Here is a 16,970-nt window from a genome sequence, read left to right as displayed (position 1 = left end):
GGTACCTGCCTTGCATGCAAGGAGGTAAACTGCTGGGTAAAAAGGCGGAAGTTAGTTTATACTTAGCTTACTTCCAAAAACGGTAAGCTAATAATATTTAAATAATATCATATTATGAGGAAAATTATTAATATAATTAAGAATAAGTAAATTTCAATGAGTATAAGTATAATTTTATTGTTCTCTGAAGGTCTGGGCGTACATGATGCTTCTAACCTTGTACATGCCAGTACAAAAGCTTATTTACTTTAGATGTTTATTTTGTTTTTCGTAACTTTGTTTAATCATATATATAACTCTAACATGTTATTCTCATTCTTTCATTATGCTTGTTTAAATTTACATGGCAATACCGCAGAACATATCAGTAAAGTATTCCAGTGGCGGTTATCCAATAGGAATAGTGGACTATCACCAGATAAGTGAATTGAAAAATGTGTTGAATCTGAAATGATAATAAATATGATGACTTTACACTATAATCCTGCAATAACTACTTCTATAGAAATTACTATTCTACATTATTTTTAATTTGATGATGTAGCTATTAAAGCATATATCATATGTCTTCTGCTATCACAAACTAGAAAAAAACTGTAAATTATTAGGGTTAAGTGCTGTGACCTGTCTTAAGTGGTTTTCGCTTATGAACAAAATTTTTAATTCAATTTAATGATAATATGTCATTCACATGAGGAGGTGGTTATTAAATCATTTTCACTAGAAGGTGGAGCCAAATACTAATCTTCAGTTTGGTATACGTGAAAAATATAAAGGAATCATATTGCCTGCCTGAATAGTAATAATAATTAATGATAAAAAAAGCCATATTCTTCCTTAAGTATTATTTCAAATTTTTTAGGTGATAAATTTCTCCACAAGTTTCATGTATTGAAATAACAAATATTAGATTAAAGTATAAACGGTGTAACTCTTCTTCTAAATTTTAGGTATATTCTTTTTTGTCTAATTATGTTCATTTTCTTTCTGTTTTACAGCCTTCAAAATTTTTCGTGAATGGACACAATTTGAAATAAATATTTATTAAAAGTATAAAGGTATGTGAAACTTTGCATTTTCTTTTTTTTTCTTTCTTTATTTATGATATATTATATATAATGATAGTTTACATAAAAATGAGAGGTGAAATGTTCAAAACCGCCCCTAATTCGCAGTACTCTGTTTATATCGGTTTTTAAAATTTAATCTGTTTATCTGTACGATTTAATTTTTTTTTTTTAATTTTCCACCCATAAGTCGAGAAATATATGTTGAATATAATGAAATTTTCATTAAGGTGACAAATTTAAGTTTTACAGATAACTTGATGAAACATTCTTACGGTTTTACTAGTTATTCTTGCAATTATCAAATGTAGTACTATGAATGTAGGACAAACTATAACAAACGACAAACATCACAAGCATTGTGTTGTTATTAAAGTTGAGGCACAAAAACCCGTACACAAAAACTGACATCATCAATCCATAATATTGGTATGGTGTCATGATGGAGAAATGAAAAAAAAACGTTTAGTACACTTGTTGCATGGATGCCAAATCGTGTTCATTGAGTGATTAAGAATAAAGATAAACATATTAATTATATTAGATATTCACAGATTGTACAAGTATGGTTTCATTTGGAACTATTATTGAATAACTTCCTTGTCTGGATTAATTTGCATGCTTAATTTAACACTCTAGATTATTTTATTTTTAACATTCAATCATTCTAATTTAACTATTCTTTGTGTTTTACAGGCATCAAAATTTTTAACAATATTATTTAAGAAACGTGGGCATAAGACATTTTATAAATTATTCTACTTTGTTAAGGAAATTTAAATTAAAATTTATCGGTGAAAAATCAAGTGTTTAATTTGGGGAAAAAAAGGTTAGTGAAATTGCACTTTGTTTTATAAGAAGATGGCACGTTGTAATTTTTTAGCTGTATGATAAAAGTTTCTTTAGTAATGAAATAAACTTATCGTTACAATAGATTATTATTTACAAAAGTACTCTAGTAATAATAATTGCTATTCTTTATTTCATACTTATCGTAATGTAAGGACATAATTAGGATCAAAATAGAGGAGGAATGAGGTGTAAGCCCACTCGCATAAAAGAAAAGTTTACTTAGTAAACTGAGGTAGTCGTAATATAGCGGGTTAGGGATTGTGATGGTTTTCTAATATATTCAATATAAAGAATTCCTATCACAGTATAGGCTACTATATTATCTTTGATGATTGACGTGGTAGTGCCTCTTTTGAAACCTTTCTAGGTCAGTAAGTTCCTTTTTGAGTAAGTATGTGAGATTTAGTGCTCTGACTACCAATATAGAGTTTATTTAAAAAATGAGTACCATTCCTTTTTGGAGATTTAGTAGTAATTAATTTACGAATGCAATCACAAAAAATTATTACGATTTATATGAATACAAGATAGATATTTATTAATTACCAGCAATACACATAAAGTAATATGTGTGATGCGAAGAGTCATCTGTTTTCAGTTCATTATTTCAAATATTCAAATTGTTATTTCAGTAATTTTTAAAATTCGGGTGATGCAATGCCAAGCTGGTATAGGACAATTTCTGATGACATAGATATCTCGTTGTTTATATTAACTTTCTTATAACACTACTTAATATTTGGTATTTACGTAAAAAGTTTTTAATTGTTTGTATATTGTTATAAAAATAATTTTTTTTTAATTTCAGTACTGAAGAAGCATTTGAAAGCAAGTTGTATGAAGTTGAATATGATAATTTTAAAGTTCAAATTTGAAAAAAAATCATAAAATCTGTAACAAGTTATAAAAGTAAAACATCATCATAAAATTTATTTAATGAAATGTACACTACAATTATAAAAATTCTTAATTTGATATTAGTTATTAATTTGTAAAACATTTGATCACATTGCATGTATTATTTGGAAAATTAAGCCAAACTTATTTACCTTAAAGGGGATACCCTTCTTCATTAAATAATTCTGTTGTAGTACAATAAATGTTTTCCTTTTTTTTATTTTAATTTTTATATTTTATTTGTTATAAAGTATAATATCAATCTATGATGTGTTTTACGTTTTATATGCTTTTGTGTTTTTGGAACTTTGATCCATGAATTATAATAAAAGTTTCAAAGTAAAAATGTTGATAAAATATAGAACTATGATTTTTTTTCTAAGTAGCAGTCCTTCCAACAACTGGTAAACACTTTGTTTGCTAAATTTACAATAAATAGCACTTGCTGTACAGTAGCAACATATTCCGCCAGACCTTTGATTATATAAATGTTGGAATACCATCAAAACTAGTACAGCTCTGGATCTAATAGAGTTAACATCCTAGATTCTAAAAGCTAGACTTTTTTGCTGTTGAAATCGCAAGGACGTGTTTGTTTAATCCAGCTATTGTTATCAGATGTTTTGAGCATTGTACACCAAAGATAAGAGGAAAGTGCAGGCCAAAGAAGAACGAAGAGGTCTTCGGAAGAAGAAGAGGGAGAAGAAGAAGAAGGAAGACCAACCACTCGTCTCAACATCACGAACTGGAGTCCGGAACAGAGCCCAGCAGAGATGCGTCCTGAAGGGCAGCCATACCAGAAGCGGATGAAGAGCTTCTACACAACCTCTCCTTTTCAAAACTTACAGGAAAGATAAAATAACCCAGCAATTGCGACTCCTCCGGAAAAGGAGACACATTGCTCTTTCCTTATAGCTAGTGCCACGTTGTGGCGTATTCCTGCTAGCCTATTAAGCGTTAGCACCGAAAGGACTTCAGTGGACGTTCTGAAGGGGAATTACGTCGGGAGGACAGGCTTTATAAGCCTAGTTTTCTGCGTTCGGCCCATGAAATGGGTTCGATAACGCTGGTTGAACAATGGATTGGAATGCAATTAAATACGTCTTAAAATACTAAATAATAATAAAGAAAACTTGAAAAAATTAGACCCGCTAACTAAAAATAAACCTCAAAAACACGCCCGATAGAATCACCCAGCAGCAAGGGACTCTATCCAGGTTCTGCGATAAAGTAGGGAGTAATAAACTCCCGCCAACTTTGCATTCCATTCCATTCCAAAGATAGGAACACCTTGCTCCACATGTTGAATCTCAGTGGCTATCCCACTTTCAGATTCATCTAGTAAATTTTGAGGGTTTAGAGGTTGCAATAAAAGTACTTGTTCACCATTAGGCACTGGGCTTATGGCATATAAGGAATTTCTCTGTCATACTATAGGCTACTATATTATCTTGAAAGTTTTGGTGATTGACATTGTAGTGGCAATTTTTGAAGTAGTTACAGGTCAAGGTGATTATTACAAAGATTATAAATGATTATATACTAAATATAGAAACATCACATTGTTCCTCCTCATGTTGAATTTCAGTAGTAGTAAAGTTTGATGCTTTGGAGGTTCCAGTGAAAGTACATCGCCACCATTAAGCGCTGGGCTTATAGCAAATGTCTTGTGTTCTGCACTCATGTGCCCAATTCTTCTCTGAAAGAACAATTTACAAAATGCTTTTAAAATCCAACAATTGGTGAAGGGAAAATTCTGACACTCACTTCCATAAGGTACAGAAGAGGCGACGGTTGTACAAATTAATAATTGCTTGTTTTTTAAAAAGAGGTGACAAAATAAGGGACTGAAATACTCATCTTACATATATATATATATCCATTTTGCTATTACATATGCTGTCGTTCTCCTCAAAGGGATGATGAATGGTACTGAGTATAAGGCACTGTTTTGCCCAGGAAGTGGGAAACTGAACCCATAAGCGGAAGAACTTCTTCAAGAAATCATAAGTAGTAGAATACAGAAAGCAACGGAAGGCATTGTATTGAAGGTCCTAGTGATAATCTCTCGCATTACACTATGATGCTATCTGGAAAGTACAGTATTGAAGAAGATCCCATATTCTGTCATTTTAAATTTATTATACAAAATCTGCAATTACTAATGGTCATGTAATGGGAAGATAATATACTATTCTTTGGTGGACATCTAAAAAGTTAAAAAATCATGGACATCTAAAAAGATATCTACGCCGAAAAAGTTTAATTATAAATCATAAGTTTCATAAACATATTTATTTCTGTATTCTTTGTTTCAAAAAGTAAATTAATCGACTTTTCCTTTCTGAAGGACAGTGATTTGATGAGACCGCTTGATCTTCACATCATTAAGCTGAGAACAAGTGCTTTCGAAAGATGTTAATCTGTAATTAAAGGAAAAAGGGAAATCTTGTTGACCAGCCTGTTATATTTGAAACAACGTTTGTCTCTGGTTTGAAATGATTTGTAGGATATTTCCATAATAATTGATAATGTATTAATATATCTGTTATTTTTAAAAAGTATTCATTTCTACTTAGTGGTTATTGTGTATAATGATTTTCTGTATGATTATGTTTGCAAGTTTGTATACTGTTTAATTAGGTATTCAGTACTGTATTTTATATTTTTTGTATTTTACGTTTGAGATTATTATTGCCGACATATAAGCAAAGTGTGTAAGGACAACAGTTACATCAATTAGGTTGACTTTTGCAAATTCTACAGTTTTAATAAAGAGAATACTGCATTTTTATTAGTTTGTAATGAATCGCATATAGTCTGAAGCTACTGATTTTCACTTGTTTGTCCCAATTATACAGATATGTCCGCTATGAATTCTTGCCTGAATTTTGGTATTCACTAATCTCAAAAATGTTGTCCGTTTTTCATTTTGAATATTTTCGACTGAATTTTATTTTCTTAAACCTAGCGTAGATTATGAAAACAACATTATGTTCGGTAGTGCATGTTAATAGAATGTTTCTCTACTTAAAAATTATTGTTTTTTAAGTGGTTGTGTTTATTTTTGTCTGCAATTTCATGTGTTATTCTTCTTATATTCTTTAATATAACTTATTTACATTTTTATAAATTTCATATAAAATTAGGATATCTTATAAAATGATCGTTAGATTGATTGATGACCTGTAGACCTGTTGATTGATTCTCGTCTTACTCTTCCCAGCACATTCCCTCAAATTTATTCTTCTTCTTTGTGCCGAGTGGGTCAGTTACCTTTATTCCATGTATAAATATATAAAGTTCCATATATAAAGTAAAGGTACAGCGATGTTTACTGGTAGCATGCAGTTAAATATTTGATCGTACTTTAAAATTATTTGTAACTAAAGAAAAAATAAAATATAATTTAAAAACATAAAGTGCAGTGTTGCGGGTAACTATGGTAAAAAAAGAAGTTTTTGGTTTTCCATGGCAACAATATTTTTTCTTATTTATTATTTTAATACTGTGACTAACAGTAAAAACACATTCAGACGATTTAAGCTATTATAAATAGTATAAATAATATAACTGATAACTGATAAAATGAAAGGCAAACTAATATTGGCATCTGTCTTTGCTGTTTATGTAGCAGCACAGTGGTGGCGGTATGTAAATATTTAATTACAAAAAAAGTAATTGTAATTTTATGACCATCTAATAAGATTCTGTAATTTCTTAGTAATGTGTATTCCTTAATTCATGTGTATTATTTGCAGAACGAAACGTCGCCGTGCATCACAACCCCAAGCACCTCCGAGTCTACCACGTCCACGTCCATTAATTTATCCAGTGGGTACCTGCCTTGCATGCAAGGAGGTAAACTGCTGGGTAAAAAGGCGGAAGTTAGTTTATACTTAGCTTACTTCCAAAAACGGTAAGCTAATAATATTTAAATAATATCATATTATGAGGAAAATTATTAATATAATTAAGAATAAGTAAATTTCAATGAGTATAAGTATAATTTTATTGTTCTCTGAAGGTCTGGGCGTACATGATGCTTCTAACCTTGTACATGCCAGTACAAAAGCTTATTTACTTTAGATGTTTATTTTGTTTTTCGTAACTTTGTTTAATCATATAATCATATATATAACTCTAACATGTTATTCTCATTCTTTCATTATGCTTGTTTAAATTTACATGGCAATACCGCAGAACATATCAGTAAAGTATTCCAGTGGCGGTTATCCAATAGGAATAGTGGACTATCACCAGATAAGTGAATTGAAAAATGTGTTGAATCTGAAATGATAATAAATATGATGACTTTACACTATAATCCTGCAATAACTACTTCTATAGAAATTACTATTCTACATTATTTTTAATTTGATGATGTAGCTATTAAAGCATATATCATATGTCTTCTGCTATCACAAACTAGAAAAAAACTGTAAATTATTAGGGTTAAGTGCTGTGACCTGTCTTAAGTGGTTTTCGCTTATGAACAAAATTTTTAATTCAATTTAATGATAATATGTCATTCACATGAGGAGGTGGTTATTAAATCATTTTCACTAGAAGGTGGAGCCAAATACTAATCTTCAGTTTGGTATACGTGAAAAATATAAAGGAATCATATTGCCTGCCTGAATAGTAATAATTAATGATAAAAAAAGCCATATTCTTCCTTAAGTATTATTTCAAATTTTTTAGGTGATAAATTTCTCCACAAGTTTCATGTATTGAAATAACAAATATTAGATTAAACTATAAACGGTGTAACTCTTCTTCTAAATTTTAGGTATATTCTTTTTTGTCTAATTATGTTCATTTTCTTTCTATTTTACAGCCTTCAAAATTTTTCGTGAATGGACACAATTTGAAATAAATATTTATTAAAAGTATAAAGGTATGTGAAACTTTGCATTTTCTTTTTTTTTCTTTCTTTATTTATGATATATTATATATAATGATAGTTTACATAAAAATGAGAGGTGAAATGTTCAAAACCGCCCCTAATTCGCAGTACTCTGTTTATATCGGTTTTTAAAATTTAATCTGTTTATCTGTAGGATTTAATTTTTTTTTTTTAATTTTCCACCCATAAGTCGAGAAATATATGTTGAATATAATGAAATTTTCATTAAGGTGACAAATTTAAGTTTTACAGATAACTTGATGAAACATTCTTACGGTTTTACTAGTTATTCTTGCAATTATCAAATGTAGTACTATGAATGTAGGACAAACTATAACAAACGACAAACATCACAAGCATTGTGTTGTTATTAAAGTTGAGGCACAAAAACCCGTACACAAAAACTGACGTCATCAATCCATAATATAGGTATGGTGTCATGATGGAGAAATGAAAAAAAAAACGTTTAGTACACTTGTTGCATGGATGCCAAATCGTGTACATTGAGTGATTAAGAATAAAGATAAACATATTAATTATATTAGATATTCACAGATTGTACAAGTATGGTTTCATTTGGAACTATTATTGAATAACTTCCTTGTCTGGATTAATTTGCATGCTTAATTTAACACTCTAGATTATTTTATTTTTAACATTCAATCATTCTAATTTAACTATTCTTTGTGTTTTACAGGCATCAAAATTTTTAACAATATTATTTAAGAAACGTGGGCATAAGACATTTTATAAATTATTCTACTTTGTTAAGGAAATTTAAATTAAAATTTATCGGTGAAAAATCAAGTGTTTAATTTGGGGAAAAAAAGGTTAGTGAAATTGCACTTTGTTTTATAAGAAGATGGCACGTTGTAATTTTTTAGCTGTATGATAAAAGTTTCTTTAGTAATGAAATAAACTTATCGTTACAATAGATTATTATTTACAAAAGTACTCTAGTAATAATAATTGCTATTCTTTGTTTCATACTTATCGTAATGTAAGGACATAATTAGGATCAAAATAGAGGAGGAATGAGGTGTAAGCCCACTCGCATAAAAGAAAAGTTTACTTAGTAAACTGAGGTAGTCGTAATATAGCGGGTTAGGGATTGTGATGGTTTTCTAATATATTCAATATAAAGAATTCCTATCACAGTATAGGCTACTATATTATCTTTGATGATTGACGTGGTAGTGCCTCTTTTGAAACCTTTCTAGGTCAGTAAGTTCCTTTTTGAGTAAGTATGTGAGATTTAGTGCTCTGACTACCAATATAGAGTTTATTTAAAAAATGAGTACCATTCCTTTTTGGAGATTTAGTAGTAATTAATTTACGAATGCAATCACAAAAATTATTACGATTTATATGAATACAAGATAGATATTTATTAATTACCAGCAATACACATAAAGTAATATGTGTGATGCGAAGAGTCATCTGTTTTCAGTTCATTATTTCAAATATTCAAATTGTTATTTCAGTAATTTTTAAAATTCGGGTGATGCAATGCCAAGCTGGTTATAGGACAATTTCTGATGACATAGATATCTCGTTGTTTATATTAACTTTCTTATAACACTACTTAATATTTGGTATTTACGTAAAAAGTTTTTAATTGTTTTTATATTGTTATAAAAATAATTTTTTTTTAATTTCAGTACTGAAGAAGCATTTGAAAGCAAGTTGTATGAAGTTGAATATGATAATTTTAAAGTTCAAATTTGAAAAAAAATCATAAAATCTGTAACAAGTTATAAAAGTAAAACATCATCATAAAATTTATTTAATGAAATGTACACTACAATTATAAAAATTCTTAATTTGATATTAGTTATTAATTTGTAAAACATTTGATCACATTGCATGTATTATTTGGAAAATTAAGCCAAACTTATTTACCTTAAAGGGGATACCCTTCTTCATTAAATAATTCTGTTGTAGTACAATAAATGTTTTCCTTTTTTTTATTTTAATTTTTATATTTTATTTGTTATTAAGTATAATATCAATCTATGATGTGTTTTACGTTTTATATGCTTTTGTGTTTTTGGAACTTTGATCCATGAATTATAATAAAAGTTTCAAAGTAAAAATGTTGATAAAATATAGAACTATGATTTTTTTTCTAAGTAGCAGTCCTTCCAACAACTGGTAAACACTTTGTTTGCTAAATTTACAATAAATAGCACTTGCTGTACAGTAGCAACATATTCCGCCAGACCTTTGATTATATAAATGTTGGAATACCATCAAAACTAGTACAGCTCTGGATCTAATAGAGTTAACATCCTAGATTCTAAAAGCTAGACTTTTTTGCTGTTGAAATCGCAAGGACGTGTTTGTTTATTCCAGCTATTGTTATCAGATGTTTTGAGCATTGTACACCAAAGATAAGAGGAAAGTGCAGGCCAAAGAAGAACGAAGAGGTCTTCGGAAGAAGAAGAGGGAGAAGAAGAAGAAGGAAGACCAACCACTCGTCTCAACATCACGAACTGGAGTCCGGAACAGAGCCCAGCAGAGATGCGTCCTGAAGGGCAGCCATACCAGAAGCGGATGAAGAGCTTCTACACAACCTCTCCTTTTCAAAACTTACAGGAAAGATAAAATAACCCAGCAATTGCGACTCCTCCGGAAAAGGAGACACATTGCTCTTTCCTTATAGCTAGTGCCACGTTGTGGCGTATTCCTGCTAGCCTATTAAGCGTTAGCACCGAAAGGACTTCAGTGGACGTTCTGAAGGGGAATTACGTCGGGAGGACAGGCTTTATAAGCCTAGTTTTCTGCGTTCAGCCCATGAAATGGGTTCGATAACGCTGGTTGAACAATGGATTGGAATGCAATTAAAACGCTGGTTGAACAATGGATTGGAATGCAATTAAATACGTCTTAAAATACTAAATAATAATAAAGAAAACTTGAAAAAATTAGACCCGCTAACTAAAAATAAACCTCAAAAACACGCCCGATAGAATCACCCAGCAGCAAGGGACTCTATCCAGGTTCTGCGATAAAGTAGGGAGTAATAAACTCCCGCCAACTTTGCATTCCATTCCATTCCAAAGATAGGAACACCTTGCTCCACATGTTTTGGCTATCCCACTTTCAGATTCATCTAGTAAATTTTGAGGGTTTAGAGGTTGCAATAAAAGTACTTGTTCACCATTAGGCACTGGGCTTATGGCATATAAGGAATTTCTCTGTCATACTATAGGCTACTATATTATCTTGAAAGTTTTGGTGATTGACATTGTAGTGGCCCTTTTGAAGTAGTTAACAGGTCAAGGTGATTATTACAAAGATTATAAATGATTATATACCAAATATAGAAACATCACATTGTTCCTCCTCATGTTGAATTTCAGTAGTAGTAAAGTTTGATGCTTTGGAGGTTCCAGTGAAAGTACATCGCCACCATTAAGCGCTGGGCTTATAGCAAATGTCTTGTGTTCTGCACTCATGTGCCCAATTCTTCTCTGAAAGAACAATTTACAAAATGCTTTTAAAATCCAACAATTGGTGAAGGGAAAATTCTGACACTCACTTCCATAAGGTACAGAAGAGGCGACGGTTGTACAAATTAATAATTGCTTGTTTATAAAAACAGGTGACAAAAGAAGGGACTGAAATACTAATCATATATATATATATATATATATATATATATCGATTTTGCTATTACATATGCTGTCGTTCTCCTCAAAGGGATGATGAATGGTACTGAGTATAAGGCACTGTTTTGCCCAGGAAGTGGGAAACTGAACCCATAAGCGGAAGAACTTCTTCAAGAAATCATAAGTAGTAGAATACAGAAAGCAACGGAAGGCATTGTATTGAAGGTCCTAGTGATAATCTCTCGCATTACACTATGATGCTATCTGGAAAGTACAGTATTGAAGAAGATCCCATATTCTGTCATTTTAAATTTATTATACAAAATCTGCAATTACTAATGGTCATGTAATGGGAAGATAATATACTATTCTTTGGTGGACATCTAAAAAGTTAAAAAATCATGGACATCTAAAAAGATATCTAGGCCTAAAAAGTTTAATTATAAATCATAAGTTTCATAAACATATTTATTTCTGTATTCTTTGTTTCTAATTCAAAAAGTAAATTAATCGACTTTTCCTTTCTGAAGGACAGTGATTTGATGAGACCGCTTGATCTTCACATCATTAAGCTGAGAACAAGTGCTTTCGAAAGATGTTAATCTGTAATTAAAGGAAAAAGGGAAATCTTGTTGACCAGCCTGTTATATTTGAAACAACGTTTGTCTCTGGTTTGAAATGATTTGTAGGATATTTCCATAATAATTGATAATGTATTAATATATCTGTTATTTTTAAAAAGTATTCATTTCTACTTAGTGGTTATTGTGTATAATGATTTTCTGTATGATTATGTTTGCAAGTTTGTATACTGTTTAATTAGGTATTCAGTACTGTATTTTATCTATTTGTATTTTACGCAAAGTGTGTAAGGACAACAGTTACATCAATTAGGTTGACTTTTGCAAATCCTACAGTTTTAATAAAGAGAATACTGCATTTTTATTAGTTTGTAATGAATCGCATAAAGTCTGAAGCTACTGATTTTCACTTGTTTGTCCCAATTATACAGATATGTCCGCTATGAATTCTTGCCTGAATTTTGGTATTCACTAATCTCAAAAATGTTGTTCGTTTTTCATTTTGAATATTTTCGACTGAATTTAATTTTCTTAAACCTAGCGTAGATTATGAAAAAAACATTATGTTCGGTAGTGCATGTTAATAGAATGTTTCTCTACTTAAAAATTATTGCTTTTTAAGTGGTTGTGTTTATTTTTGTCTGCAATTTCATGTGTTATTCTTCTTATATTCTTTAATATAACTTATTTACATTTTTATAAATTTCATATAAAATTAGGATATCTTATAAAATGATCGTTAGATTGATTGATGACCTGTAGACCTGTTGATTGATTCTCGTCTTATTCTTCCCAGCACATTCCCTCAAATTTATTCTTCTTCTTTGTGCCGAGTGGGTCAGCTACCTTTATTCCATGTATAAATATATAAAGTTCCATATATAAAGTAAAGGTACAGCGATGTTTACTGGTAGCATGCAGTTAAATATTTGATCGTACTTTAAAATTATTTGTAACTAAAGAAAAAATAAAATATAATTTAAAAACATAAAGTGCAGTGTTGCGGGTAACTATGGTAAAAAAAGAAGTTTTTGGTTTTTCATGGCAACAATATTTTTTCTTATTTATTATTTTAATACTGTGACTAACAGTAAAAACACATTCAGACGATTTAAGCTATTATAAATAGTATAAATAATATAACTGATAACTGATAAAATGAAAGGCAAACTAATATTGGCATCTGTCTTTGCTGTTTATGTAGCAGCACAGTGGTGGCGGTATGTAAATATTTAATTACAAAAAAAGTAATTGTAATTTTATGACCATCTAATAAGATTCTGTAATTTCTTAGTAATGTGTATTCCTTAATTCATGTGTATTATTTGCAGAACGAAACGTCGCCGTGCATCACAACCCCAAGCACCGCCGAGTCTACCACGTCCACGTCCATTAATTTATCCAGTGGGTACCTGCCTTGCATGCAAGGAGGTAAACTGCTGGGTAAAAAGGCGGAAGTTAGTTTATACTTAGCTTACTTCCAAAAACGGTAAGCCAATAATATTTAAATAATAACATATTATGAGGAAAATTATTAATATAATTAAGAATAAGTAAATTTCAATGAGTATAAGTATAATTTTATTGTTCTCTGAAGGTCTGGGCGTACATGATGCTTCTAACCTTGTACATGCCAGTACAAAAGCTTATTTACTTTAGATGTTTATTTTGTTTTTCGTAACTTTGTTTAATCATATAATCATATATATAACTCTAACATGTTATTGTCATTCTTTCATTATGCTTGTTTAAATTTACATGGCAATACCGCAGAACATATCAGTAAAGTATTCCAGTGGCGGTTATCCAATAGGAATAGTGGACTATCACCAGATAAGTGAATTGAAAAATGTGTTGAATCTGAAATGATAATAAATATGATGACTTTACACTATAATCCTGCAATAACTACTTCTATAGAAATTACTATTCTACATTATTTTTAATTTGATGATGTAGCTATTAAAGCATATATCATATGTCTTCTGCTATCACAAACTAGAAAAAAACTGTAAATTATTAGGGTTAAGTGCTGTGACCTGTCTTAAGTGGTTTTCGCTTATGAACAAAATTTTTAATTCAATTTAATGATAATATGTCATTCACATGAGGAGGTGGTTATTAAATCATTTTCACTAGAAGGTGGAGCCAAATACTAATCTTCAGTTTGGTATACGTGAAAAATATAAAGGAATCATATTGCCTGCCTGAATAGTAATAATTAATGATAAAAAAAGCCATATTCTTCCTTAAGTATTATTTCAAATTTTTTAGGTGATAAATTTCTCCACAAGTTTCATGTATTGAAATAACAAATATTAGATTAAACTTTAAACGGTGTAACTCTTCTTCTAAATTTTAGGTATATTCTTTTTTGTCTAATTATGTTCATTTTCTTTCTATTTTACAGCCTTCAAAATTTTTCGTGAATGGACACAATTTGAAATAAATATTTATTAAAAGTATAAAGGTATATGAAACTTTGCATTTTCTTTTTTTTTCTTTCTTTATTTATGATATATTATATATAATGATAGTTTACATAAAAATGAGAGGTGAAATGTTCAAAACCGCCCCTAATTCGCAGTACTCTGTTTATATCGGTTTTTAAAATTTAATCTGTTTATCTGTACGATTTAATTTTTTTTTTTTAATTTTCCACCCATAAGTCGAGAAATATATGTTGAATATAATGAAATTTTCATTAAGGTGACAAATTTAAGTTTTACAGATAACTTGATGAAACATTCTTACGGTTTTACTAGTTATTCTTGCAATTATCAAATGTAGTACTATGAATGTAGGACAAACTATAACAAACGACAAACATCACAAGCATTGTGTTGTTATTAAAGTTGAGGCACAAAAACCCGTACACAAAAACTGACGTCATCAATCCATAATATTGGTATGGTGTCATGATGGAGAAATGAAAAAAAAACGTTTAGTACACTTGTTGCATGGATGCCAAATCGTGTACATTGAGTGATTAAGAATAAAGATAAACATATTAATTATATTAGATATTCACAGATTGTACAAGTATGGTTTCATTTGGAACTATTATTGAATAACTTCCTTGTCTGGATTAATTTGCATGCTTAATTTAACACTCTAGATTATTTTATTTTTAACATTCAATCATTCTAATTTAACTATTCTTTGTGTTTTACAGGCATCAAAATTTTTAACAATATTATTTAAGAAACGTGGGCATAAGACATTTTATAAATTATTCTACTTTGTTAAGGAAATTTAAATTAAAATTTATCGGTGAAAAATCAAGTGTTTAATTTGGGGAAAAAAAGGTTAGTGAAATTGCACTTTGTTTTATAAGAAGATGGCACGTTGTAATTTTTTAGCTGTATGATAAAAGTTTCTTTAGTAATGAAATAAACTTATCGTTACAATAGATTATTATTTACAAAAGTACTCTAGTAATAATAATTGCTATTCTTTGTTTCATACTTATCGTAATGTAAGGACATAATTAGGATCGAAATAGAGGAGGAATGAGGTGTAAGCCCACTCGCATAAAAGAAAAGTTTACTTAGTAAACTGAGGTAGTCGTAATATAGCGGGTTAGGGATTGTGATGGTTTTCTAATATATTCAATATAAAGAATTCCTATCACAGTATAGGCTACTATATTATCTTTGATGATTGACGTGGTAGATCCTCTTTTGAAACCTTTCTAGGTCAGTAAGTTCCTTTTTGAGTAAGTATGTGAGATTTAGTGCTCTGACTACCAATATAGAGTTTATTTAAAAAATGAGTACCATTCCTTTTTGGAGATTTAGTAGTAATTAATTTACGAATGCAATCACAAAAATTATTACGATTTATATGAATACAAGATAGATATTTATTAATTACCAGCAATACACATAAAGTAATATGTGTGATGCGAAGAGTCATCTGTTTTCAGTTCATTATTTCAAATATTCAAATTGTTATTTCAGTAATTTTTAAAATTCGGGTGATGCAATGCCAAGCTGGTTATAGGACAATTTCTGATGACATAGATATCTCGTTGTTTATATTAACTTTCTTATAACACTACTTAATATTTGGTATTTACGTAAAAAGTTTTTAATTGTTTGTATATTGTTATAAAAATAATTTTTTTTTAATTTCAGTACTGAAGAAGCATTTGAAAGCAAATTGTATGAAGTTGAATATGATAATTTTAAAGTTCAAATTTGAAAAAAAATCATAAAGTCTGTAACAAGTTATAAAAGTAAAACATCATCATAAAATTTATTTAATGAAATGTACACTACAATTATAAAAATTCTTAATTTGATATTAGTTATTAATTTGTAAAACATTTGATCACATTGCATGTATTATTTGGAAAATTAAGCCAAACTTATTTACCTTAAAGGGGATACCCTTCTTCATTAAATAACTCTGTTGTAGTACAATAAATGTTTTCCTTTTTTTTATTTTAATTTTTATATTTTATTTGTTATAAAGTATAATATCAATCTATGATGTGTTTTACGTTTTATATGCTTTTGTGTTTTTGGAACTTTGATCCATGAATTATAATAAAAGTTTCAAAGTAAAAATGTTGATAAAATATAGAACTATGATTTTTTTTCTAAGTAGCAGTCCTTCCAACAACTGGTAAACACTTTGTTTGCTAAATTTACAATAAATAGCACTTGCTGTACAGTAGCAACATATTCCGCCAGATCTTTGATTATATAAATGTTGGAATACCATCAAAACTAGTACAGCTCTGGATCTAATAGAGTTAACATCCTAGATTCTAAAAGCTAGACTTTTTTGCTGTTAAAATCGCAAGGACGTGTTTGTTTAATCCAGCTATTGTTATCAGATGTTTTGAGCATTGTACACCAAAGATAAGAGGAAAGTGCAGGCCAAAGAAGAACGAAGAGTTCTTCGGAAGAAGAAGAGGGAGAAGAAGAAGAAGGAAGACCAACCACTCGTCTCAACATCACGAACTGGAGTCCGGAACAGAGCCCAGCAGAGATGCGTCCTGAAGGGCAGCCATACCAGAAGCGGATGAAGAGCTTCTACA

The 16,970-nt window shown here is 29.7% G+C and overlaps 1 long non-coding RNA gene across 2 annotated transcripts; it reads left to right on the top strand.

Moving 5' to 3' along the window:
* The first annotated feature begins 1,764 nt into the window (after positions 1-1,764).
* Positions 1,765-13,298, top strand: LOC142318472 (uncharacterized). 2 transcript variants are annotated; one of them, XR_012754938.1, is made up of 4 exons: positions 1,765-1,896; positions 6,578-6,735; positions 8,423-8,555; positions 13,252-13,298. It is a non-coding gene; the product is annotated as an uncharacterized LOC142318472 (long non-coding RNA). The 2 variants fall into 2 exon arrangements; XR_012754937.1 differs by lacking the exons at positions 8,423-8,555; positions 13,252-13,298 and adding an exon at positions 7,657-7,720.
* Positions 13,299-16,970: the final 3,672 nt, after the last annotated feature.

The sequence above is a fragment of the Lycorma delicatula genome, chromosome 1, assembly GCF_047948215.1.
Source record: "Lycorma delicatula isolate Av1 chromosome 1, ASM4794821v1, whole genome shotgun sequence".
Classification (NCBI taxonomy): Eukaryota; Metazoa; Arthropoda; class Insecta; order Hemiptera; family Fulgoridae; genus Lycorma; species Lycorma delicatula.
Note: the sequence above shows the minus strand (reverse complement) of the source record. Positions and strands in the feature narration are given on the sequence as shown.